The following is a 26,447-nucleotide window of genomic DNA, read 5'->3' as shown; positions in this document are numbered from 1 at the left end:
ACATACACACACACACACATATAGTGGTGTGAAGATGGAGGTAGATATTGTAGTGATGTGGCCACAAGCCAAGAAATGCTGACGGCCACAGAAGCTGGAAGAAACAAGGAACGAACTCTCCTCTAGAGCCTCTGGAGTACATGTGGGACTGCCTCCATCTTGATGTTGGCCCAGTGGTACTGATTTCAGACTTCTGGCCTCCAGAACTATAAGAGAATAAACGTGTGTGTGTGTGTGTGTGTGTGTGTGTGTGTGTTTTGGCCATGCCATGCGTCATACAGAATTTCCCCACAGATAGTGAAAGTGTTAGTCCTTCAGTCACGTCTGACTCTTTGTAACCCTATGGACTGTAGCCCCCCAGGTGCCTCTGTCCATGGGATTCTCCGGGCAAGAATACTGGAGTGGGTTGCCATTTCCTCCTCCAGGGGATCCTCCCAACCCAGGGATTGAACCCAAGTCCCCTGCATTGCAGGCAGATTCTTTATTGTCTGAGCCACCAGGGAAGCCTGCAGAACTTCCCCAACCAGGTTGTACCACCAGGAAAGTCCTTAAATGTGTATTGTTTTAAGGCATCAAGTATATGACCATTTGTTACAAAAGCCACAGGAGACTAATATAACGGCTAATCCTTGCTGAGACCTTCTGTTCCAAATTTGAATAGAAAATTGAAGTCCCGTTTTAGTGTGTGGTTTATCAGGCAAATGAACATCTGATCTGCAATTCGGGATTTTCCTCTGTAACACAGAGTGTCACTTGTGTTGTGTGTGTGTGTCAGGAAGCACTTCCTAAGCTGCGTCTGTCTTTACCTCTCCCTTGCTGCTGTTGCTGCTGCCTTGGGTGACCCAACCAGCACAAGCATCCCATGACCTTGAAAGATCAAGAAGAGAATTACTGTGCTCTTCTAATGGATGGGAAATGCCAGATTTCAAATGTCACCGAGGCAGTGCGTAGAGAGGTCAACAACGTGGGACTGGAACTCTGTGTACATTCTGCCTAAAGCTCACTTAACAAATGAACATTTTTTTCCCCATGCCTTTTGGCAGCCTGGCACCTCTGCACACCCTCCCTATGTTAGGAGGACTTTGTGTATTTTGCCTCCCAAGTTGGAAGGCAGAACCTTGCTTTCTCAGACTGACTTGCAGCCAGGGTGTGGGTATACAACAACGCTCCTGTGAGAGCCTTTGATTTGGAAGAGAGTGAATGCCGTTCAGAGGCATGGCACAGAATCCATTATAATAAGGATGGCAGCTCCTGAAGGAGAGATGTCCAGCCTTCAGTGCAGCAGTGGCAGAGGTCCTAGTGGGAGGGTCCCATGCCCAGCATTGGCCATGTGAACTGTGGTGCTCAGACCCCACAGCAGGAGCAGTCTCATGGCATAATTCCTGCTTACAAGCCTGATTCTCTCACTGCCCTAGAGATCCTGTAAGCACCTCTAATGTCCATCAATATATTCTTTTTTGTTTAACCAATTAGAATGGACATTGTGCAAGAGAGGACCTGCCTGATGCACCTGCTGTGTGGTTCTGGGTTACCCTGTGGGCTGTCTGTAGGACTTGGTTTTCCTGATCCTCACTTCTTGTAACTCAGCTTTCTGGAGGTAAATGGGCAAGTTGAAGGCAGATAGGCTTCTAGGTTGCTGAGATCCCAAGAGATCAGCTGTAAGGTTGGTGGGTTTCAGCAATGGGCTCAAAAGCACGTGTTGGCCCTTAGGTCCATTTGGGGCCTGGTCAAGTGCACTGTAGAAAATGAGAGCCTCACTCTATTCAACAGCCCACAGGACTTCTCCAAAGAAGACATAGAATGGCACCAGTGACACAGATCTCTTTAGCTGAACTTATTTCTCAATCCGCACAACTTAGCTTTTATTTTTTCGCCATTCCACGTGCGACAGGTAGGATCTTAGTTCCCCAACCAGCGATCGAACCCACGCCCCCTGCAGTGGAGGCACTGGAAACACAGAGTCTTAACCACTGGACTGCCAAGGTAGTCCATACACAGCTTAGCTCTTTATCAGATGCCATCTGATACCATGCTCTAGTTGTCTCTGAGGACCCAACAGGACCTAAAATTCCTTGAGAGCAGACTCCCATCTCCTCCTTCTTTGGCTCTTTCTGGCACCGGGCTCAGAGCTAAAGACACAGGACTCTTTCAGTCTGTGCTGCTGGACATAAGGGCACGATGGGTGGAGAAGCGGCCTGCATCTCATCCTTTTCAGTTTGGTATCACCCCTCCACCTGAGAATGCAGAAGCAGTGGGAGGCTTGTGCTCTCCATCATGCTATCCTCTGAGGGCCAACTTTTAATTGATGAGCCACTCACAGCTAGTTGTTACAGTAAAAAAAGAGACCTGAAAGCATTACAGTAAAAAAAGAGACTTGAAAGCATTATTCTCATGATTTAAAATTTTGCACTTGTGTTTAGAACTCTGAGGAACTCAAACAGATGGACATTCTAGTGCATGGGAATTATTGATTTTTTAACCACTTGTTATTCACCTTGCACAAGTTGGCGGAAAAATTGTGGTTTAGTTCCTCTTTTCTCCTAGTCTATATATTCATATAAATACATATGAGATGTGGACAATGTTAGAAACTAAAGTCATGTTAAAGTTGGCTTAACATTGGGTAAGTATTTATTGATGCGCTATTGTTAAAACAGTGGAAATCTTTGAAATGTATATGTGTTTATATGGTCTTTAGAGGTTTTCTTGGTCTTTAAAGGCAGTTAAATATGTTTCTATTTTCTTCCTTTTTTAATGGCATTATAGAATTTTTTAATGAAATAATTTAGTTGAAATAAATGTTTTCATCTCCAAAAAAATATGTGTGATATATGTCAGGAGCTCTACTAGCTGCTAGCTATGCTGTGCTCAGTCGTGGCCGACTCTTTGCAACCCTATGGACCATAGCCCGCCAGGCTCCTCTGTCCATGGGATTCTCCAGGCAAGAATACTGGAGTAGGTTGCCATTTCCTCCTCCAGAGTATCTTCCCAACCTGGATTGAACCCACGTCTCTTCCATTTCCTGCATTGGCAGGCGGATTCTTTATCACTGCACCACCAGGGAAGCTCTATAAATACGTGAATTATAGAATAAATATAGTTGGAATCCCATAATTATATAGAGAATTTCAACTAGGTATGATAAAATATGGTACCTTCTTGAAGCTTTAATCTCAAAACTCTTCTTTCCTAGATTGAAAATAGTACACTTTTTCAGTTTACTTCAGCTGTCTGGACCTTATTTTCCATCTCTCTAACAAAATGAAAGTTAGATATTGATTCCTCTGAGATGGTGTTTTTGTTTCTACATTCTAGAAATTCTGTTAGCTTAAGCCCTGAATCACCTGGCTGGTAGTTTAAGTATCAGTTCATTGTAAATAGGTCTGGATTTCCATCCCATTTCCTACTGCATTGGATATAATTTTTATTCTTGCTTGATACCTTATTGCAGCATTCCCCCAGCCGCATTCTGAACAATTCTATTTCTTTGTATGTAGTGGCTTCCATGATAAAGCAATAAATTGTTCCAACAGAGAGGCTCTGAATTTCTTTCTTTATTAGCTGGTGAGCCAAGAGCATTATAACACACAGGGTGAATAAAATAAGAGCTGCATGGGAAACTGTTAACCTGGCAAGGCCTCACGTAAGTGTAGTGAATTATTACTGCTGTCAGCTATTCAAAATGTAACTGTGTCTTCAGAGAATAACGTAGCCCTTTAACCCTTTTGGGTTAGGTTTTTTTACTTCTCTGCCCTGTTTTCAACCACCATTCTTTTAAAATAGTGACTTTCAAGCTTTTTTGAGCCCAACGCAAATACATTTTATATCACACACACACATAGAAATATAAAACTGAGCAGCTTAACAAATCCATATCTACTCTCACTACTTGTGAAAAAATGCTGATGATTTCTACTCTGTTCTAATTAAAGAATTGACTGATATTAAATAGATTTCAAATCCTACTAATGGGTCTCAAACCATAGTCTGAAAAACACAATTTTGAAAGCTATTCCTCAGGTATTCAAATAAGAAATCAGAAAGGTCTTCACTTCCTTAAGTCTTTTTTTTTTTTTTTTTGCTATTTCTGCTGAGATTCATTTTCATATTTCTAAATAGTATGAATACACTCCTATTTCTTAAATCTTTTCACTTTTAGATAATGGAATTTAGAGCTCCCTTCCATACACCTTCTTACATATTTCCCCTCCTTGTTGTTGTTCAATCGCTCAGTCGTGTCTGACTCTTTGCGACCCCATGCCTGCCCTCCCTGTCCTCACTGTCTCCCAGAGTTTGCCCAAGTTCATGTTCATTGCATCGGTGATGCTGTCCAGCCATCTCATCCTTTGATGCCCTCTTTTCCTTCTGCCCTTGATATTTCCCAGCATCAGGGATTTTCCAATGAGTCGTCTGTTCACATCAGATGACCAAAATACTGGAGCTTCAGCTTCAGCATCAGTCCTTCCAGTGCATATTCAAGGTTGATTGCCCTTAGGATTGACTGGTTTGATCTCCTTGCTGTCCAAGGGACTTTCAGGAGTCTTCTCCAGCACTGCAGTTCGAAGGCTTCACTTCTTTGGCACTTTGCCTTCTGTACGGCCCAGCTCACAAACGTGACCACTGGGAAGACCATAGCCATGACTATACGGACCTTTGTCAGCATAATTATGTCTCTGCTTTTCAACACACTGTCTAGGTTTGTCATTGCTTTTCTGCTAAGAAGCAATCCTCTTCTGATTTCATGGCTGCAGCCACAGTGATTTTGGAACCCAAGAAGAAGAAATCTGTGACTACTTCCATCGTTTTCCCTTCTATTTGCCATTTAGTTATGGGGCCAGGTGCTATGATCTTAGTTTTTTTTTTTTTTTAATATTTAGTCTTAAGCCGATTCTTTCACTCTCCTCCTTCACTCTCATTGAGAGGCTCTTTAGTTCCTCTTCACTTTCTGCCATTAGAGTAGTATCATCTGCATATTCGAGGTTGTTGATGTTTCTCCTGCCTATCTTGATTCCAGCCTGTAACTCATCCAGCCCAGCATTTCTCTGTGCTCAGCGTACAGGTTAAACACACAGGGTGACAGCAGACATCGCTGTTGTACACCTTTCTCAATCTTGATCCAATCAGTTGTTCCCTACAGGGTTCTAACTGTTGCTTCTTGATCCTCATACAGGTTTCTCAGGAGACAGATAAAATCGTCTGGTATTTCCATCTCTCTAAGAGCTTTCCACAGTTTGTCATGATCCACACAGTCAAAGGCGATAGCGTAGTCAATGAAACAGAAATAGATGTTTTTCTGAAATTCCCTTGCTTTCTCCATAATCCAGTGAATGTTGACAATTTGATCAACCCAGCTTGGACATCTGGAATTTCTTGGTTCACGTAATGCTGAAGCCTAGCATGCAAGATTTTAAGCATGACCTTACTAGCATGGGTGATGAGTGTGACTGTCCAATGGTTAGCACATTCTTTGGTACTACCCTTCTTGGGAATTGGGATAAGGAGTGACCTTTTCCAGTCCTGTGGTCACTTCTGGGTCTTCCAGATTTGCTGACATAATGAATGTAAAACCTTGATGGCATCATCCTTTAGGGATTTGAATAGTTCTGCTGAAATTTCATCACTTTCACTAGCTTTATTAACATCAGTGCTTCTTAAGGCCAATTTGACTTACACATCAGAATGTCTGGCTCTGGGTGACTAACGACAACTTTGTAGTAATCCGGTTCATTAAGATGTTTTTTATACAGATCTTCTGTGTATTCTTTCCATCTCATCTTGATCTCATCAGCATCTACTAGGTGTCTACAATTTTTTAAAAAAATTTATTATTATTATTTTTTACTTTAAAATATTGTATTGGTTTTGCCATACATCAACAGGCATCCGCCACGGGTGTACACATGTTCCCCATCATGAACCCTCCTCCCACCTCCCTCCCCATACCATCCCTCTGGGTCATCCCAGTGCACCAGCCCCAAGCTTCCTGTATCTTGCATCAAAACTGGACTGGCGATTCGTTTCTTATATGATATTATACATGTTTTAATGCCATTCTCCCAAATCATCCCCCCCCACCCCCCACAGAGTCCAAAAGACTGTTCTATACATCTGTGTCTCTTTTGCTGTCTCGCATACAGGTTTGTCTACAATTTTTATCCTTTATTGTGTCCATCTTTGGGCGGAATGCTCCCTTAATATTTCAGATTTTCCTGAAGAGATCTCTAGTCCTTCCTCTTTTATTGTTTTCTTCTATTATTAAGCACTGTTCATTGAAGAAGGCATTCTTATCTCTTCTAGCTATTCTTCGAAACTCTGCATTCAATTGGATATATCTTTCCCTCTTTCCCTTGCTTTTCACATCTCTTCATTTTTCCACTATTTGTAAAGCTTCCTCAGATAACCACTTTGCCTTCTTGCTTTTCTTTTTCTTTGGGGTGGTTTTGTTCACTGCCTCCTGTACAATATTATGGACCTCTATCTATAGTTCTTCAGGCACACTGTTCACTAGATCTAGTCCTTTAAATCTAGTTCTTACCTCTACTGCGAATTCATATGGGATTTGATTTAAGTCATATCTGGCTGGCCTAGTGTTTTTCCCAGTTCTTTTAGTTTAAGCCTGAATTTTGCTATGAGAAGCTGATGATATGATCCACAGTCAGCTCCAGGTCTTGTTTTTGCTGACTGTATACAGCTTATCCATCTTTGGCTATGAAGAATGTAATCAATTTGATTTCAGTATTGACCATTTGTTGATGTCCATGTGTAAACACAGTCGTCTCTTGTGTTGTTGAAAAAGGGTGTTTGCTATGACTAATGCATTCTCTTGGCAGAATTCAATAAGTTTTTGCCCTGCTTCATTTTGTTCTCCAAGGCCAGACTTGCCTGTTACTCCAGGTATCTCATGACTTCCTACTTTTGCAATCTAATCCCCAGTGATGAATAGAACATCTTTTTTGGGCATTAGTTCTAGGAGATATTCTAGGTCTTCATGGAACTGATCAACTTCCACTTCTTTGGCATTGGTGGTAGGGGCATAGACTTGGATTACTGTGATGTTGAATGGCTTGCCTTGGAAACGAACTGAGATTATTCTGTCATTTTTGAGGTTTCACCCAAGTACTGTATTTCGGACTCTTTTGTTGATTATGAGGTACTCCATTTCTTCTATGGGATTCTTGCCCACTGCAGTAGATGGTAATGGTTATCTGAGTTAAATTCACTCATTCCCGTCCATTTTAGTTTGCTGACTCCTAGGATGTCGATGCTTATTCTTACCATTTTCTGCTTGACCACGTCCAATTTTCCTTGATTCATGGACCTAACATTCCAGGTTCCTATACAATACTGTTCTTTGCAGCATTGGATTTTACTTTCATCACCAGACACATCCACAACAGAGTGTTGTACCTGCTTTGGCCCAGCCGCTTCATTCATTCTGGGGCTATTGGTAATTCTCCTCTGCTCTTCCCCAGCAGCATATTGGACACTTTCAGACCTGGGGGACTTATTTTTCGGTGTCATATATTTTTGGCCTTTTATACAGTTCATGAGATTCTCACGGCAAGTGTAATGGGGTGGTTTGCCCTTCCCTCCTCCAGTGGATCACGTTTTCTCAGAACTCTCGGCTATGACCCATCTGTCTTGGATGGCCCTGCACAGCATGGTTCATAGCCATGAGTTTGTTTGAGCAAGCTCTGGAAGATGGTGAAGGACAGGGAGGCCTGGCGTGCTGCAGTCCACAGGGTCACAAAGAGTTGGACATGACTGAGTGACTGAACAACAACTCTGCTATGACCCGTCCATCTTGGGTGGCCCTGCACGGCATGGCTCATAGCTTCATTAGGTTATACAAGCCCCTTCGCCATGACAAGGCAGTGATCCTTGAGGGGGATCCCCTCCTTACCTCTCAATATATCATGAACTTTAAAAAAATTAAGTCAATATTCATTGTTTATATTACCATGGTTGTATGTTTTAGGCTTCCAGGAAGAAACAGATGGCACACTCAAAATTGGGTCATTTGAAAAAAGTTTAATAAAGTACCATTAAATTTTTTTCTTATTTATATATTTTATTTTTTGGTTAGACACATATTTTTTTAATTCAAGTATAGTTGATTTATAATATTATGCTCATTTCAGATGTACAGCAAAGTGTTTCAGTTAAAGAATCACATTTCAGATTCCTTTCCCTTATGAGTTATTACAAAATGTTGAATATAGTTCTCTGTTCAGTAGGTCCTTGTCAGTTATCTATTTTATATATAGTAGTGTGTGTATGTTAGTCTCAAACTCCTAATTTATCCCCCCTCCACCTTTTCCTTTAAGAAGGGACCATTTGTAAAAGTGTAGGCATGGTATGGGACTTCCCAGATGGCTCTAGTGGTAAAGAACCTGCCTGCTAATGCAGGAGATGTAAGAGACCTGGGTTAGATCCCTGAGTCAGGAAGATCCCCTGGAAGAGGGCATGACAACCCACTCCAATATTCTTGCCTGGAGAATCCCATGGACAGAGGAACCTGGCAGGTTAGAGTCCATAGGGTCACAAAGAGTTAGACATGACTGAAGCGACTTAGCATGCATGCACAGGCATGGTATAGGGAAACCACTAGGGATATGGCTGGTAAAACTGAGGGGGTTCCATGACCACTCCTAGGCCCCAAAGAACCTGGGGAGTGAGGACTAGATAGAGGGAGCTGCCTGATAACAGTTGTAGCCATTGTGAAAGCATGCAGCCAGCTGGAGGTGACCATGCTAGAAAGACAGCCAGGTGTGACACATCCCCAACCAGCCCCCCTGCCTCCCTCTGCTGTCCTGCTGGGGCTCTCTAGGGGCAAAACCCTCATGGAAGCCAGAGGGAGCCTGTTGGTGGAGTTAACAGAGGTCTGCCTGCTGGGCACAGAGCAGGTGGAGAAGGGAAGATGGATCTGGAAGGCGAGGAGAACATAGTTGGCACATTATGTAATTAATATTCACAGCTGAGCAAATTTTGTGTTCTCTTCTTGAATAGCTCTTATTTGCCTTGGAGTTAATAATTGGCTTCTTAAAAAAATTGGGGGAGAGGTTCTTAGTTTTAAATCTTGTTTTTATTTTTACTAAAGTTATTCAGATTCCTAAATAGACAATCCGTCTTACAAAGCTAATGATGAAAAAAAGAACAGTCCTCTACTCACCATCACCTCCATGTTTCACTCCCCAAAGGCAGCCATTTGGTTCTCTCGTAACTCTTTCTTTTGGTATTTCCCTTCATAGCACTAGATAACATGCTTATGGTGACAGCTCTTGCTTTGTGCAGTGTAGGCATTATCTACTGATGTTTTCATTTGAAAAATATTTTTGCTCTTTCACGAACTCCCCTCTCCTTGCTTACTTACACTTTCCACCTTCAAGCCTCTCAATATAGATATACCACAATTTGGCTGAGCCAATATTCATTCTTTACATTATTATAATATGTAAATATCATTTATGGCTAAGCTGTGTAGTACCCTATGATGACTTTTCCTTGCTGGCTCAACTTTTTTCTTCCTGGAATTAACAGCTGTCTGGTTTTCTCACTTGGGTTGTTGCCTACATACTTACGATGAATTCATCTCCTCAATCTTCCTTTATTGTTTACATCTCCTTTCAATATGTTCAAATTCATCAAGTATTCCATCAGTTTCATCTTCTTGAAAAACTCTTTCCTGGAGATATTTGACTCACCCTAATCTAGAACATATTTATTGTCTTCTACCCCCGGGGCTCAGCTGCTGTCCTGGTGTTTCCTTTCATTATCATCCTGGGATCTCCTGTTGCCCCTCTCTTGAGTTGCATCCCCTATTTCCTGGTCTCTGTCACTCTCTTTTTTTTTGATGAAGCAGTTCCAGTAGCCTCTGAGAATTGGGTGCATGGGAGGTAAACTTTTTGTGACTTTGCATGTCTGAAAAGGTCTTTAATTTATCCCCACATTAATTGATTGCTTTGCAGGTATAGAATTATAGGTTGAAATTAATTTTCCTTGGCATTTTGAAGTTTCCATTGTGTTCTAGGTTCCAAATGTTATTGTTGAGAAGTTTCAGGATTGGTTAAGTTCTTTCAAGCTTTGTGCTCTTCCAACATCAACCTTCAGGCTTTCCTAGGGTGTCTCCCCGCATGGTCATAAAATGGCTGCCATACATACTACTGTTTCCTCCAGACAATACCATATGCAGCAGCAGAAGAGAACCATCTCCTTCTTTTGTGTCTTTTTAAAGATGAGAAAACCTTTCCCAGAAATTGCTCGCTGACTTTCCTTCCCACATCTTTGGCCAGAGCTGGGTCATAGCCTGCCTTTAATGCAATCTATCACTGACATAAGGGGAATAGGATCACTCTGACTGACTTACACAATCATGCTGGAGATAGGGTCCCTTTTCCTGAGGAAGAGATACCTAAACAAAATAAGGATTCTGTTAGCAGGTACAGGAGGGGTGGGATGGCTATTGGCCAGGCAATCCGCAGTGTGTTACAGCATGGAGTCTGGCACATAGTAAGCAATAAATATGTGTTAGCTATTGTATTAACTCTTAATAGCTGTGGGAACGTATTCAAGTCAAATACCTTCTTGGATAGTTATTCAAATCAAGTTTAAAATGGGAATAGGATTACCTCATTTGTTGGATGGTTATAAAATTAAAAGCAATGACATATGTAAAGTCTTTGGTCTTTATCATTATTAATATATGATAGATGTTTATTATAGTTGCATATAATTATTGCCAGAGTACCTGGGCAGTAGGCTGAGGTCTCTAACAGTTTCCTGAGGTTGACTCCAGTCTGGTGTGAATAATTTTTCGCCTGCAGCTCATAGAATATTTTCTTTGTCTCCTGTGTTCTAAAATTTCACGGTTATGTGCCATACCACCCATGTGCTATAGTTGTGTTTTTTTTTTTCCTCAACTCATACACAGTGAGCCCTTTCAACCTAGAAACAGGTCCTTTAACTCAGAGAAATTTTCTTGAATTATTTCTTTGCTGATTTCTACTCTTCATTTTCCATGTGTTCTCACCCTGGAGCTCATATTTTTCACATGCTGGACTTCTTGACTGACCTAAAGGTGTTTAAAAATCATTTATGTCCTATCTTTCATTTGTCTTTTTGTTCCACATTCTGGGAGATTTCCTCAGCTTTTGCTTCCAATTTTGTTCCTGTTCTCTGAATGTTTTCTTTTTATTTGGTCACGTTATCTTCTCTGGTGGCTCAGTGGTAAAGAATCTGCCAGTCAATTTAGGAGATGCGGGTTTGATCCCTGGGTCAGGAAGATCCCCTGGAGAAGGAAATGGCAACCCACTCCAGTATTTTTGCCTGAAGAATCCCATGGACAGAGAAGCCTGGCAGGCTACACAATCCATGGGGTCACAAAAGAGTTGGACCAAGTTAGCGACTAAACAACATCTTCTCTTATTTTCAGAAAATATTAGATACTAAAGATGGTATCTTTCAGCATAATATCTGTTTCCTTCAAGTTCTTTTTTCTCCTCAATGTTTTGGCTTCTGTCTTGCGTCTTAGAGAGTTTCCTGAGATGTCTGGTAGTCCTAGGCTGTCCTCTCATGTTTAAAATTATAACCTAAAAACCTGACTGGATGAGAACTTGGTTGGGCTTATTGATTATAAATTTCACTGTAATTTAGATATCAGGACAGTTAGGTATTTTGTCTTGGGCTGCCAGATTTTCAGAGAAGAAGCTTCCAAGCTCCTGACTGGAGAATATGTATCTATCTGACTTTTGGTGGAAGTCCTTTGGGAGAAGAGTGAGAAGAGCTCCTGATGTTCAGTAGATCCCACTCTCAACAGTGCTTAACATCCCCCATTCCAGAGACCTTCTACCCTCCAGAGAATATACTTCAGTATTCAGCTGGAATGGAGAGAGCTGCAGTTCCTTTGCTGAGGTTGAAGATCTGGGATTAAATTTGCTTCTAATACCAGCACTGCTGGTTACTATGTTGTTGTCTCCTAGCTCTAAGCCCAACCCTTCTATGCTCAGCTTTGCAATGCTGGGGTTGAAACTCTGCAAACCATGGTCATTTTGCCAGCTATTCCTTCTTAGGCTCTTTCCGTAGAGGGCAACAGAGGGAAATTAGAAGGCTGGGGGATCAAGAAGGAACAAGCTACTTACAGTTGTCTTCCTACGGCTGTGAGCAGCACCCAGCACTGCTTCTTCACTTCAGCAGCAGTTCCTCCAGCAACAGGAAGTCAGTTTGCAATTTTTCCAGCACCCACAGAACCAGCCTCATCGTGGCCCCACACCAGAGCCTCATTGTGGCCCCACACCACAGCCTCATCGTGGCCCCACACCAGAGCCTCATCGTGGCCCCACACCACAGCCTCATCGTGGCCCCACACCACAGCCTCATCGTGGCCCCACACCAGAGACAGCAGCACCAGCTGAACACCAGCCCCTTCTTAGGGGTCTGGGTCACAGTCCTATGAGCCCCTCCTCCAAGCTTCTAGACTCTAATAGTGTCATCCTTTTTCCTTTTTTCCCTCCAGCCCTGGGAATGGTAGCTGCTTCCTGAAGTTACTGCTCCCATAACACCTTAGTGTTTTCTTTTTACCCTTTTAGCTACCTAGTTTATAACTTTATGACTAGTTATCACTGACTCCATGGACTGTAGCCTACCAGGCTCCTCTGTTCATAGAATTCTCCAGGCAAGAATACTGGAGTGGGTTGCCATGCCCTCCTCCAGGGGATCTTCCTGACCCAGGGATCGAACCCTGGGTCTCCTGCATTACAGGCGGATTCTTTACCGGCTGAGCTCATAGCTAAATGGGAGAGTGGGATTGAGAGGTACAAACCAGTAGGTATAAAGTAGATGTTACAAGGTAGTAATGTACAGCACAGGAAAAATAGCTAATATTGTGTAATAATTTTATATGGAATATAATCTATAATAATATCAAACTGCTATTTTCCTTTTTGTCTATATCTGAAAAAAAGGTCTTATTTATTGTCATAATGGACTTTGGGGGATGGAACTCTTTACTCTAAAAAAAAATAGAACAAGAGACTAATGTTTTAAAGGGAGTTACTTTAAAGAAATGTTTTCTTGAATGTTTTCTTTTTATTTGGTCACATTATCTTCTCTGGTGGCTCAGTGGTAAATAAAGACCAAATAAAAAAGAAAACATTGTTGTTACTCAACAACTTTGGAAAAATACCACCACAAGAAATCTGAGTGGTTGTCTCTTCTCAGGGAGGAGAGTAGAGCAGGTTCCAGGAGGAAGCTGAGGGAAATTTCTTTTACTTTATTTCTAAATCCTATATATGCACATTTCAATCATTCTATGCGTGATAAATTTCACAATTTTTGAAAAGGTTAACTTCAGCATACAACTATATCAGTTACCATGTATTTAGCTACATGGGATAGAAACTTGACCACAGAGGTTTAACCAAACAGGAGTATATTTTTCTCCCATAATGAAGAAGTTTAGGAGAAGGCAGTCCAGAATTAGTACAGTATCTCCATACTGCCATGGGCACCCAGACTCCTCCTTATTTTGGGTGCGAGCATGCTTGGCTTTTTGTCTTCATGCTTTTTAGGTGGTTGTTTCATCTCTGATGATCACATCCATATTTTAGGAAGAATGGTGAAGGACAAAAGATAAAAAGCCAAAGAGAAAAGCTAGCTGAGTTGGCTTTCCTTTGAAAAGCTTTCCTTGTACACCTGAAGATAATATAATGTTATATGTCAGATATATCTCAATTTGAAAAAACAAGGAAATAACTTTTTTACAAAAAGCGAAACCAGGCCCTCATATGTTTAAATTACTATTAAAATAAGCTTATGATCAAGTGAAAGTCAAATGGCAGCCCACTCCAGTATTCTTGCCTGGAAAATCCCATGGACAGTGGAGCCTGGTAGGCTACTGTCCATGGGGGTCGCAAAGAGTTGGACACGACTGAGTGACTTCACTTCACTTATGATCAAGTGAAAAGCAAGAACCGACATCTGGGGAAAGGACATGAAAACCATGTTGTGCTTAATTAAAGGAGTTTTACATTTGTGAATGACTAAAATGGCATACCAGCCCTTTGGCACTATTTCCAAAATGTCCTTGCTCTCAGGTTGTTTACTGTAAAGTGTCCACATTATAAAATGAAATATATGTGAGTAATTGTCTCACAAACCGTACATGGCCCTGTGTCTTGGCTCTGAAGGGCAACAATGTTATTTTGACTAGTATTAAGTTACCTGTGCATAGAATTTTTTTCTTTTAAAAACTTAATTTATTTTTAATTAAATTTTAGCTAATTTGCAATGTTGTGTTAGTTTGTAGTACATAGCAAAGTAATTCAGTTATTTATATGTATTCTTTTTTTTTCTTTTCTATTATAGTTTAATACATGATATTGAATATAGTTTCATATGCTATACAGTAGGTCCTTCTCTATTTTATATATAGCAGTGTGTATATGTTAATCCCAAACTCCTAATTTTTCCCCCTCCGCCCTCTACCCCATCTGGTAACTGTAGTTTGTTTTGTATGTCTGTAAGTCTATTTCTTATTCATAAATAAGTTTATTTATACTATTTTTTTAGATTCCACATATAAGTGATATCATATGAATGTGTCTGTCTCTGTCTGACTTAACTTTGCTTAGTATGATAATCTCTAGGTCCATTCATGTTGCTGCAAATGGCATTATTTCATTCTTCTTAATGGCTGAGTAGAATTCCATTGTGTGTATATGTATACCACATCTTCTTTATTCAGTCTTCTGTCAGTGGACACTTAAGTTGCTTCCATGTTTTGGCTATTGTGAATAGTACTGCTGTGAACATTAGGGTGCATGTATGTTTTCAAATTAGAGTTTTCCAGGTATATGACCAGGAGTGGGATTGCTGGATCATATAGCAACTCTGTTTTTAGTTTTTTAAGCCACTTCCATACTGTTCTCCATAGTGGCTGCACCAGGATTTGATCTGACCTATTTATTGTCAGATTTTAAAATTACTGTCAGATTTAAAAATACTTGTAAAATTTGCATATGTAAGTCTGCCGACACATACGCCCATGAAATTTGGGTAATGGAGTTCCAAACAGTCCAATTATTTCTAATAAACACAGGTCTGTGTAGTGCATCCTCTCGCTATGGACATTGCTAGGTGGCACATACAAACTTTGCGTACATGTTTTGATGCTTCTCGGAAAAAAATTTTTTTTTAAAAAAAGGTTCCCGGAATGGCCCAAGTAGCAACCTTGCTTACTTCTCATTGTGTAATACTCTGTCACAGGCCTCCCTGAACAAAGAAGTCTAGAAAGATGATATGTTTTACCTGGGCACAGTATCATCCTGAACAAACCAGAGCCATACAAAGAAGGGGGATTTGTGAAGAAAATTCTTTGGAGACGGCTGTTGCTATGCTATGAGTATCCCTTTTCCTACCCCCTTGCCTTCTCACCCAAGCATCATGAGAAGTATAGGAAGAAGGGCAAAATGGATGTTACCTAGGCAGCTAATGGTATTTGCCACAGTTGCCATAAGGATTAAAATAAACAGTATTTACAGAGCTCCTAGCAGCGTGTGGCATGGTGATCATCCGATAAAGCTAAACCTCTTTAAAAACTATTCATCCCTACCTATCCGGTTCATTAAGGAGGAAAAAAAGGAAAGGAGAACCAAGCAGGTAATTTCAGTAATACTAAATATAACAAACAGTGTTGATTGTGCTTTAATGCTCAGGGTTTTGTTTTTTTCCGGTTTGAGATTGTACATTGAAAGAGTATCACTTCTGCTGTGGCAGAAGTCTAATACACAGAATATACATTCAACTTGGCATGTGAAGAGAAACATATTACACATAATTTACTTTGCTGTAGCATCCATGGGGCTTCCCTGGTAGCTCAGCTGGTAAAGAATCCAGCTGCAATGCAAAAGACCCCAAATCAATTCCTGGGTCAGAAAGATCCCCTGGAGAAGGGACAGGCTACCCACTCCAGTATTCTTGGGCCTCCCAGGTGGCTCAGATGGTAAAGAATCCACCTGCAGTGCGGGAGGCCTGGGTTTAATCCCTGGGTTGTGAAGATCCCCTGGAGGAGGAAATGGCAACCCACTCCAGTATTCTTGCCTGGAGAATCCCATGGACAGAGGAGCCTGGCGGGCTATAGTCCATGGGGTCACAAAGAGTCGGACATGACTGAGCGGCTAAGCACAGCACAGCATCCTTATAGCTTTCTTTTAGCTCCTTCTCCAGTCTGGTGAAGAGAATTTCCCTCCATGTTTCCATCCTTTTTTGCCACCTATTCATTCTATTTCTAGCACCTCATTTGTCTTTTCCTGCCCTAAGACCTTGTGTTCTTGCTCCTCTAGTTGGTATCTTTTGGCCACATCATCTAATAAATGAGTATTAATCACATTAAAAAGAACAATATAGTACTAAACTGTTTGTTGTTTTGGTTAAAATGCTTTTGGTTGCAAGGAGAAAATACTTGGCTAAAATCGGCTTTAAAATAATGGAATTTATTAACTCATAGAATATGTCAGGCAGGTGGTTCCAGAATTGTTTAACTCAGTGGTAGAACATTATCAAGGATTCAGGGTTTTTTTCTTGCTGTTTCCCTATCTTTATCATGTTGGACTTTCACTTTGCATCTGTGTCTCATGATCACAATATGGCTGCAGGAGCTCCAGGCATCACATCCTCACAAAATAGCATTGAGTGGAATAGCAAAAAAAAAAAGAGGAAATGTTTCCTGTCTTGTCTTCCTTTCTAAGAGTAAAAAAAAAAAAACTTTCCCAGAATTCTCCCCAGCAGACTTCCTCTCAGATTTCATTGGCTGAATTTTGATCATATACCTATGCCTAAACCCACTACAGACAAAAGGAATGAAATTGTCTGGAGTAGGGGGTTGGTACTTTCCCCGAGTGCATGGCCATAGAAGGTGATTCCAGAAGCAGAAATGGATTTGGATAGATACCCAACAGTGTCTGCTATATTTGGTTATTCAGAACTTCCACAAATACAAAACGATGCTAGAAATGCTTAAAAAGAGCTAAATGTGGGGAGAATCTGTTGACTGGTTTTCCCTCCCTCTCCCCACTGGTACTACTTTGTTTTCTATATCTGAGAATCTTTTATTCTTATATGCACTAGTTTGTTTTATTTTTTTAGATCCCACATATATCATGTACTATTTGTCTTTCTGACTTACTCTGCTTAGTATGATAATCTCTAGTCCAACCATGTTGCTGCAAATGGCATTATTTCATTCTTTTTGATGGCTGAATAATATTCTGTTGTATATATACACCGTATCTTCTTTATCCAGTCATCTGTCAATCAACACTTAGGTTCTTTCCATATCTTGGCAATTGTAAATAATACTGCTGTTAATATAAACATTTGGATGGGAGCTTCCCAGGTGGCAGTGGTAAAGAATCTGCCTGCCAGTATAGGAGACATGGGTTTGATCCCTGGGTCAGGAAGATGCCCTGGAGTAGGAAATAGCAACCCACCCCAATATTCTTGCCTGGAAAATTCCATGGATGGAGGAGCCTGGCAGGCTATAATCCATGGGGTCACAAAAGAGTCAGGCACTATAGAGTGACTGAGCAAGAAACACTGGGATACATGTATATTTTCAAATTAGTTTTTTCTTTTTCTTTGCATAGACACTCAGAAGCAGAATAAGAAAACACAGGTAGAACACTCTTTGACATAAATCATAGCATCATTTTTGGGGATCTGTCTCCCAAGGCAAAGGAAACAAAAGCAAAAATAAACAAATGGGGCCTTGTTAAACTTAAAAGCTTTAGCACAGCAAAGGAAACCATCTACAAAACAAAAAGACAACTTACCAACTGTGAGAAAATATTTGCAAAGAATATGACCCATAAGAGAGTAACATCCAGAAAAAATATATATAATATAAATTGTATATAAAATATAAACGTAAATTTATATGAAAATATAAATAGTTCATACAACTCAACATCAAAAAATCAAACAATCTGATTAAAAAATAGGCAGACAACCTGCATAGACATTTTTCAAAAGAAGATATACAAATGACCAACAGGCACATGAAAAGATGTTCAACATTGTTAATCAGCCAAAAAATGCAAATCAAAACCACAATGACATATCCTTCACACCTGTCAGAATGGCTATCACCAAAAAGACCACAAGAAGTACTATTAAGGATGTGGAGAAAAGGGAACACCCCTATACACTGTTGGTGGAAGTGTAAATTGGTGCAGCCACTGTGGAAAACACTATGGGGATTCCTAAAAAAACTAAAAATAGAATTACCGTATGATCCAGTAATCCTCTCTTTGGTTAATTGTCCCTCTGCATCTATTCTTCCTTAGACTGGAGAACTTTGTACAAAGGGAGAAGGGAACCAATATCTTTTCAGAGACTTGAGCTAGGTATTTTACACAGGAACCATCAGAAGTAGACTGTATCATCTGAAGTCCAGAAAGGTAAAATAACTCAAATCACATAGTAGGCTTGCCATTCAAACCCAAGCCTGTGTCTTCCAAAGCTGACTTCTAGCACATTCCCACCTTGGCCTTCCCTCAATGGGGGTAAACAGAACAAGTCTCAAGTCAGAACACCTAACCTGGGATCTCAATGTCCTCATGTAGTACCTGTGTGACCTCAGGTGACCGCACCAAATTTCTTACTTGCTTTGGAGTTAGGTTGTTTTACCTCTCTGGACATTGGAGGATAGTATCTACTTCTGATGGTTCGTGTGAAAATCAAAAGAGCTATGTGAAATGCCCAGCATAAGGCTTTAAAAAGATATACACTGTCACTTGTAACATGAAAGTGATGAAGACATCTGCCTCATAGGGTTGCTGTGAAAATTAAGCAAGGTAATAGATCTGAATTCTCTTTATAAACTTCAGGCACTGCGTGACTGCCATAAGTCATTATTATGGATGGATTTTTTTTTTACCTACAGAACATGATATCAAAATGGGACCTTCCTGGTGCTGTTATGCTCCGATATGGAAGACATCATAATCCAAAATGAATGTGGACAGGCTCACAGAGGCAGACTTTACAAAAGACATGCTTTAAGAATGTCAAATGCCCTCAATAATTTTGATTATAAAGACTTCAAGAGAGGGGAGAGGGAAGGAGGATTTGTGAACAGGATTCTTTGGGGAAGACTGTTGCCATGCTAGAGTATCCCTCTCCTCTCCCTGCCCTGGGGGATGGGGGCAGGGGAGAGCTACCCTCTAATTTTCAGCTTCATGAGGGGGGCATTAAGGGGACCCCTTAAAGAGGTTGCAGTGTGTTCCCTGTGGCTGGACTGAAGCCTGAGTTAAAGACAGCCTGCAGCTGAGGGACAAACGGGCTGCGTTGGAGTCAGCCGGCACACCCATGTCGGGGAGCCATGGTGGATAAAGGGTCAGGCTGGAGCCTTCTTTTTTAACCGTTATGGAAATACAAGATCCATGTTCCAATGTGCACAAATAGGTTTATAACTTGATGAATTTTCAAAGACTGAACATCCCCATGAAACCAGATTGACATATATACTACCATGTGTAAAGCAGATAGCTAGTGGGAACATGCTGTAAAGCACAGGGAGCTCTGCTCGGTGCTCTGTGATGACCTAGAGGGCTGAGATAGAGTGGGGCTGTGGCAGAGAGGTCTGAGAGGGAAGGGATATATGTATACATATGGCTGATTCACTTCATTGTACAGCAGAAACCAACACAACACTGTGAAGCAATTATATTCCAATAAAAATTATATTTTTTTAAAAAAAGAAACCAGAACATTAAATTACTAGCCTCCTATGAGTGCCCTTTTACCCCATTTTAGTCACTACCCCCCCCCCAAAGAAAACCACCTTCCTGATCTCTGCGAGCGTAGATTAGTTTTGACTCTCTTTGTTCTTTACATAAATGGAATCATACAGTATGTGCCCTTTAGCGCCTGGCTTTATTTGCTCAACATTATGTTTATGAGATTCATCATATTGCTGTATGTAGTTGGAGATAGTTTATTCTCACTGCTGTAAAGTGTGATTTACACATCACACTGTGTAAATATTCCACAATTTTAGTGTCCATTCTACAGTCGGTAGGCATTTGAGTCATTTCCGATTTGGGGCTATCGCGAACAGCCATGGACATGCAAATATGCCTAGGTCAGGGTCACAGGGGGTGGTATTTGTCAAATCTGGAACAGTTTGAAGTCTTGCCCAAGAAGACTTCTTGGAGAGGTGGTGGCATCAATATTGAGTCTGGGTGGAGTAACCCCCCACTGCAACACCAGCCTCTCACCTCCCTCCCAGAGTCGGAGGCCAAAAAGGGAGCAGCAGTTGGAGGAAGTATATGGTGCCCATCCAAAGAGCCGCAGTCAGAGGGACCCGCAAAGGCATCTCCCAGGAATCCCATGGAGAAAGCCACATAGCTGGGAACACTTTCGCCTACAGAAACATTCGAATCTAGCACAGCGCTGGGCCTGTCTTCACTTGGCTGTTGGGAAGAGGGAGCATGGGGGTCCTATTCTGGGCACTGGGTTTTCACCTAAACAAGTCCACTCTGTAACCTTGGGAAAGCAGTTACCCCTCTCTGGGGCTTCCTTTTCTCATCTCTCCCATGTTTGACTCTTTCCACTCTGAACTATAATACTGAGAATTGCCTATCATCTAAACTCATTGAGAACAGAGACCACATCTCTTTCCTCTGTATTCCTGAAGCTCTCCGCACCTGTGGGCACAATAGGCCACTGGACAAGAAATGTCTGGCAGTTTAACTTTCTAAAGAAAATGTGGCTTTTATGGGTCCGGCGATGCACATAACGAGGATTAAATCAGGGCATTAAAATTAACAGCCTGGCGTGTGTGCCTGTTCAAATACAGATGTGATAGTGCATCCCAGCTTTATGGAAAAATCCATTTCCATTCTTGTCACACAACTGATCTCCAAAGAAACAGAGCAAAGACTGTCTGTGCATTGTAAATTTATTGACTCACCATTTTATCCAAGGACGTTGGGTAATTAGAAGATTCCAATGTAAATGCAAAGAATTCTCTTCATTTGGGAACATATTTTATCACTTGCTACTGCCTCCTTTCTAATGCTTAGCATTTAAAGGTTATATTGGGGGAGAAAAAAAGACTCCAGACATTATGTAGTTACTGTCTGGAACAGCATTATATTTCAACAGGATATTATCACTCAGGCAAAGAGAAACCATTTTTACTGGGGAGGAAATGATTCCATTGTGTGGTATTATTCAAGCAATTAGGAATCACGTTGTGTGGCAAATGATCAGATCACTGGAGTGTATCGTTGTGCCATTCATGCTTAACATGTGACACTGTGCAGAGAAAAAGGCTTTTTTTTTTTTTTTTGGTAGAGAAGTGGATACTCTAAAGAATTCAAGGAGCTGGGCAGGTGAGCCATGATGTCATTTTGTTTCCAGGAAATTATTTTGGAGTTCCCCTGAAGTTCCCCTGTCTTACTTCACCCATCAGCAAGCTCGCTTCCTTGGACTCATTCCCTTTAGCAAAGGAAAACTTCACTTGGCCCCCTAGGGCTTCATAGAGAACTGACAACTTAAAAATTGGTGTCGTTCCAAAAATTTGTTGGCAAATCTGTTTAGAATTCAGAACAGATTTTCCTCAGCTCGTTACAAATGACTTCAGTTCCCAAAGCAGGCCACTGGAGCCCGTGGCACCCATAAGGAAGAGGGACTCTAGTATTAATGATAATCGGGAAACCATTTATTGGAGAGTGTTATTTCCTGGTGAAAATCCACTCTAATTTGCAACTTGGGAGAACAGAAATGCAGCTGCCTTCTTTCCTCCCTTTGCAGTCAGAAACAGGCTTCCTGCAGCTTGGGGGACCGCAGTGCGCAGGACAGGAAAAGAGTTGGACGATGTCCAGAAGCAGAGGCAGGGGCTTCCCAGCAGTGACAGAAAGAAGAAGGGAAAGGTCCGGGGGTGGGCCCAGCAGTGATGCAGTGGCGGAAGTGGGAGTATTTATAGCTTCAGCTGAAATCAGGAGGAAAGTCCCTGGATCTAGCAGTGATTTTGCGTTGGGAGGCTGGTAACTTGGGTGGTCATAATTGAGAGACCGTCCCAATCGATATGCAAGTCCATGGTTTAACTTTGGGCTACTCTGGTGGCTCAGATGGTAAAGAATCCGCCTGCAATGCGGGAAACCTGGGTTCAGTCCCTGGGTTGAACTCTATCCTCAAGCCCCTCTGAAACCTAAGCTTTCTTTCTGCTTTTAAAAAAATCCTCATGGCCAACAATTCCACTTCTGGGTATATACCCCAAAAAAGGGAAAGCAGGGTCTTGAGGAGATAGCTGTATACTTGTTCATTTTGTTCATTTGTACACTTATTACTCACAAAAGCCAAAACATAGGACCCAAGTGTCAGTAGATAGGTGAGTGGATAAACAAAATGGAATATAGCCATACACTGGGATATTATTCAGCTTTTAAAAAGGAAGGAAATCTGACACATGCTACATGGATGAACCTTGAGGACATTATGCTAAATGAAATAAGCCAGCCACAAAAAGACAAATCCTATATAATTTCAACTGCATGAGGGACCTAGAATAGCCCAATTCATAAATGCCAAAAATGGCTTGGTGCTTGCTGTGGGTTGGGGGAGGGGAGAATGGGGAGCTGTTATTTAATGGGTATAGAGTTTCAGTTTTGCAAGATGAAAATAGTTGGGGGAGTTGGTTGAACTATGTACTTTGAAATGGTTAAGGTAGTACATTAAAAAAAAATGGTAAATTTTATACCTGTGCATTTTACCACAGCTAAGGTTAAAAAATCATCATGGAATAGTTCAGATATACAAAAGATATACAGAACAATATAACAAACACCTAACTTAGTGTAAAATATGTCAGATATAGTTGGAGCCCTCTGTATGCCCCTTCTCACTCTTAGCCTCTCTACCCCCAAGACAACCACAAATTTGAAGTTATCATTTCCATGTGTATTTTTATATTTTTATTACATATATATCACATATATATATTATAAATCCTATATGTTATATCCTATTATAAATCATTAGGGATATATATATTTACACTAAATGATTTTAATATTTTTGCATGTTAACATTTTATAAATGGCAGCACATGTGTGTATGTGCATGTATCCTCTATGTATGCTTCAGCAACTTGCTTTTTCCCTCCAAAATTAGGTTTTAAAAATGAGTCTATGTTGGGACTTCCCTGGTGATCCTGTGGTTAAGACTGTGCACTTCCAATGCAAGGGGCATGGGTTCAATCCTTTATCAAGGAACTAAAACCCCACATGTTGCATGGGGTGACCAAAAATCATAATAAAATAATTTTAAAAATTAAAATGAGCCCGTGTTGATAGTGTGGCTCTGGGCCATCCTTTTCACTTCTGTATAGTATTTCATCTTATGAATAAACATATCTTTTCTACTAGCCAGACTCAGAACCCAGCCATGTACTCACTCCTCTTTCCTGCCTCCTTTTCATACAGGATGTTGGATTTTTTATTTACAACCAGAGCAACACCCCTTCCTAAGGGTCAAATTGTCTGGACTCCCTCATCCAAGCCTTCCTTCCTGGGCCTCAGAAGCAGCTTTGTTGGAAATGGTGGGCTGCCTGGTGAGTATGGATTCAGAGCGTTATCTGACCTTTGGAAAGAGTTCTTGCCGTGGGATAAGGACTGAAGGACTGCCTCCACCCCCGGTGGCAGGATGATTCATGGACATGCAATTTCCTAGCTCTTTTTTCCTGAATAGAGTCCAGGTCATGCTGTCAAAGTGTCACTAGTTCACTCTTTAAAAGGGAAAAGGAATCCTTGGGATTTAGAATAACAGAATCATACAATGCGAAATCTAGGAGAGTAACTTACCCCTCCCTCCTTCGCGGACACCTCAGTATGAGATGAGAGATATTTGGGCGTCAGCCAAGCCAACCATCTGAGGAAGTTTCAAGACAGCAGTTACTTGAGGTCTTTCTAGAAGGGGAGGGGGAGGGGTAAAGACTTGACAAGAAGCAGCAGCAGAGTGCTGGAATGGCTGAGCATCAGCCTTGGTGATTAATCAGCGGCATTTAGAGCTCTCTCTCTCTCTCAGCTCAACAAGGCAGGGAACCTCCTGGCAAAAGGCTCTGTTCCAGGATTTCTGACACTTGGTTTTCTGGCCTGTGTCAAGCATTTCTTGAGAACTGTCTGGCCAGTCCCATGCTGGCGCCTGCCACGTTGTTCTTAGCAGGATCTTTGAAGTAGGAAAAGGGCTTCTTCGAGTTCTAACCAGTGCCTTTGACTACATGGAGACTGCTAATTCACCCTAGTTGGCTGCTTGCCCTGTTGCCCCTCTATCCCACAGGCAGGACCTGAAATGGAAGCCCAGAGTTTAGAGTTGACATGAACCATAGAGATGTTTCAGCTCAACACCTGGCCCATCAAGTGGTTAATAATTAATTAATCGATGCCAAGTCCCTAGGGTATGTCAGACTCTGTTCTGGGAATACAGTGATGACCAAAACCAGACATGGCCTCTGCCTTCTTGAAGATCACGTTATGGTGGGTCAGGCAGGGGTAGGGGAAGAGGTGATCAATATTAATCAAGCTATCGCACAAAGGTAAAATATGCCATGCTAGGAGCCAGACTTGGGGAAGTCAGACAGGGCTTCCTTGAGGTGATGCTTGGGCTGAGGTGTGAAGCAAGAGCAGGTGTTAATAAGGCAGAGGGGAGAAGGAGCTTTACAGGAGAAAGGAACAGAAAGGGTAAGAAGGTATGTAGCAAATAAAGGAGGCCATGTGAACTCTTATAGCAAATAGAGACTAGAGTTATGGGATGAAGTGGTCAAGCCAAAGCCATACCACATGGAGCCTTGAGACCTGTGTTAATACTCTGCTGTCTATCCTAAAAGTAATGGGAAACCACTGCAAGTCTTCAGCTGGGGCATGGTATGTGATTGAAATGGAATTTTCAAAGAACTTTTTGATTGCTGTATGGAGAACCAGGGGCTTCCCAGGTGGCTCTGTAGTAAAGAATCTGCCTGTTGATGCAGGAGACTTGGGTTGAATCCCTGGGTTGGGAAGATCCCCTGGAGAAGGAAATGGCAACCCATTTCCACTATTCTTCCCTGGGAAATCCCATGGACAAGAAGCCTGGAGGGTATCAGTCCATGGGCTCACAAAGAGTTGGACACGACTGAGCGATTAACACATATATTAGATCTTTACAATCAGATTCTTCTGTATTAAAGTAAAACATTTTTATTGAGATCCTATTAAATAAATATATAACATTAGAGAGAACTGACATCCTTATAATGCTATGTCTCCCCTTTTTTCCCCAGTTTTGTTGAGATATAATTGATATATAGCACTATATAAGTTTAAGGTGTATGGCGTAATAATTTGACTTGGTACATCATGAAATGATTACCATAGTAAGTTTAGTGGACATCCATCATCTCATATAGATGCACAATGAAAGAAATAGAAATTTTCTTCCTTGTGATGAGCCCTCTTACTATTTACTCTCTTAATTTTAATATAATATACAAGTGTTAATTATGTTAATCATGTTGTACTGATACATTATATTCTTTGTACTTATATATTTTATAACTGAAAGTTTATTACCTTTTGACTCCCTTCATCTAATCCTCCTCCCTCCATTCCCCACCTCTGGTAACCACAGATCTGGTCTCTTTATGAGTTTGTTTGTTTTGTTTGTGTTTGAAGTATAGCTGGCCTACAACACTATGGTAGTTCCTGGTGAACAATATCACAATGCAATATTTCTATACATTTCGAAATGATCGCCAGGATAAGTCTAGTTACCATCTGTCACCATCCAAAGAAGTTACATAATTATTGACTATATTCCCCACACTGTACATTTTATCTTGGAGACTTGTTTATTTTGTAACTGGAAGATTATGCCTCTTAATCTCCCTCACCTATTTCTCTCCTTCCCCCATTGCCCTCCTCTCTGGCAACCACCTGGTTATTCTCTTTATCTGTTACTGTTTCTATTTTGTTTTGTTTTTTCTTTTGATTGTTTTTTTAGATTCCACATGTAAGTGAAATCATACAGTATTTATCTTTCTCTGACTTATTTCACTTAGCGTACTACCCTCTAGGTCCATCCATGTTGTTGCAAATGGCAAGATTTCATTCATTTTTGTGACTGAATAGTATTCCGCTGTATAAACCACATCTCTTCTTTATCCACTTATTTATTAATGGTCACTTAATAGTCAAGATTCGGAAGCTTATTTTAAGTGAGAGGTGTTAATGGTTTAGGACTTCCCAGGTAGCTCAGTGGTAAAGAATCATCTGCCAGTGAGGAGACACAAGAGACATGGGTTCAATCCCTGGGTTTGGGAAGATCCCCTGGAGGAGGAAATGGCAACCCACTCTAGTATTCTTGCCTGGAAAGTTCCATGGACAGAGGAGAGCATTGCAGGCTATAGTCCATGG

General features: G+C 41.2%; 1 protein-coding gene across 4 annotated transcripts in view; it reads left to right on the top strand.

The window, feature by feature from the left end:
- Nucleotides 1-26,447, top strand: part of MED14 (mediator complex subunit 14) — a 315,823-nt gene that overhangs the window by 119,837 nt on the left and 169,539 nt on the right. For all 4 annotated transcript variants that reach the window (XM_086387055.1, XM_086387053.1, XM_086387056.1 and 1 more), the window contains one exon: nt 23,484-23,611. The gene's annotated coding sequence lies outside the window, so the exon portion shown is untranslated. The remainder of the gene's footprint in view (nt 1-23,483; nt 23,612-26,447) is intronic.

Source organism: Bos grunniens, chromosome X (assembly GCF_055505025.1).
Source record: "Bos grunniens cultivar Pamir isolate PY7600 chromosome X, Bosgru_T2T1.0, whole genome shotgun sequence".
Classification (NCBI taxonomy): domain Eukaryota; kingdom Metazoa; phylum Chordata; class Mammalia; order Artiodactyla; family Bovidae; genus Bos; species Bos grunniens.
The sequence above is the reverse complement of the archived record's forward strand: the minus strand, read 5'-3'. Positions and strand labels throughout refer to the sequence as shown.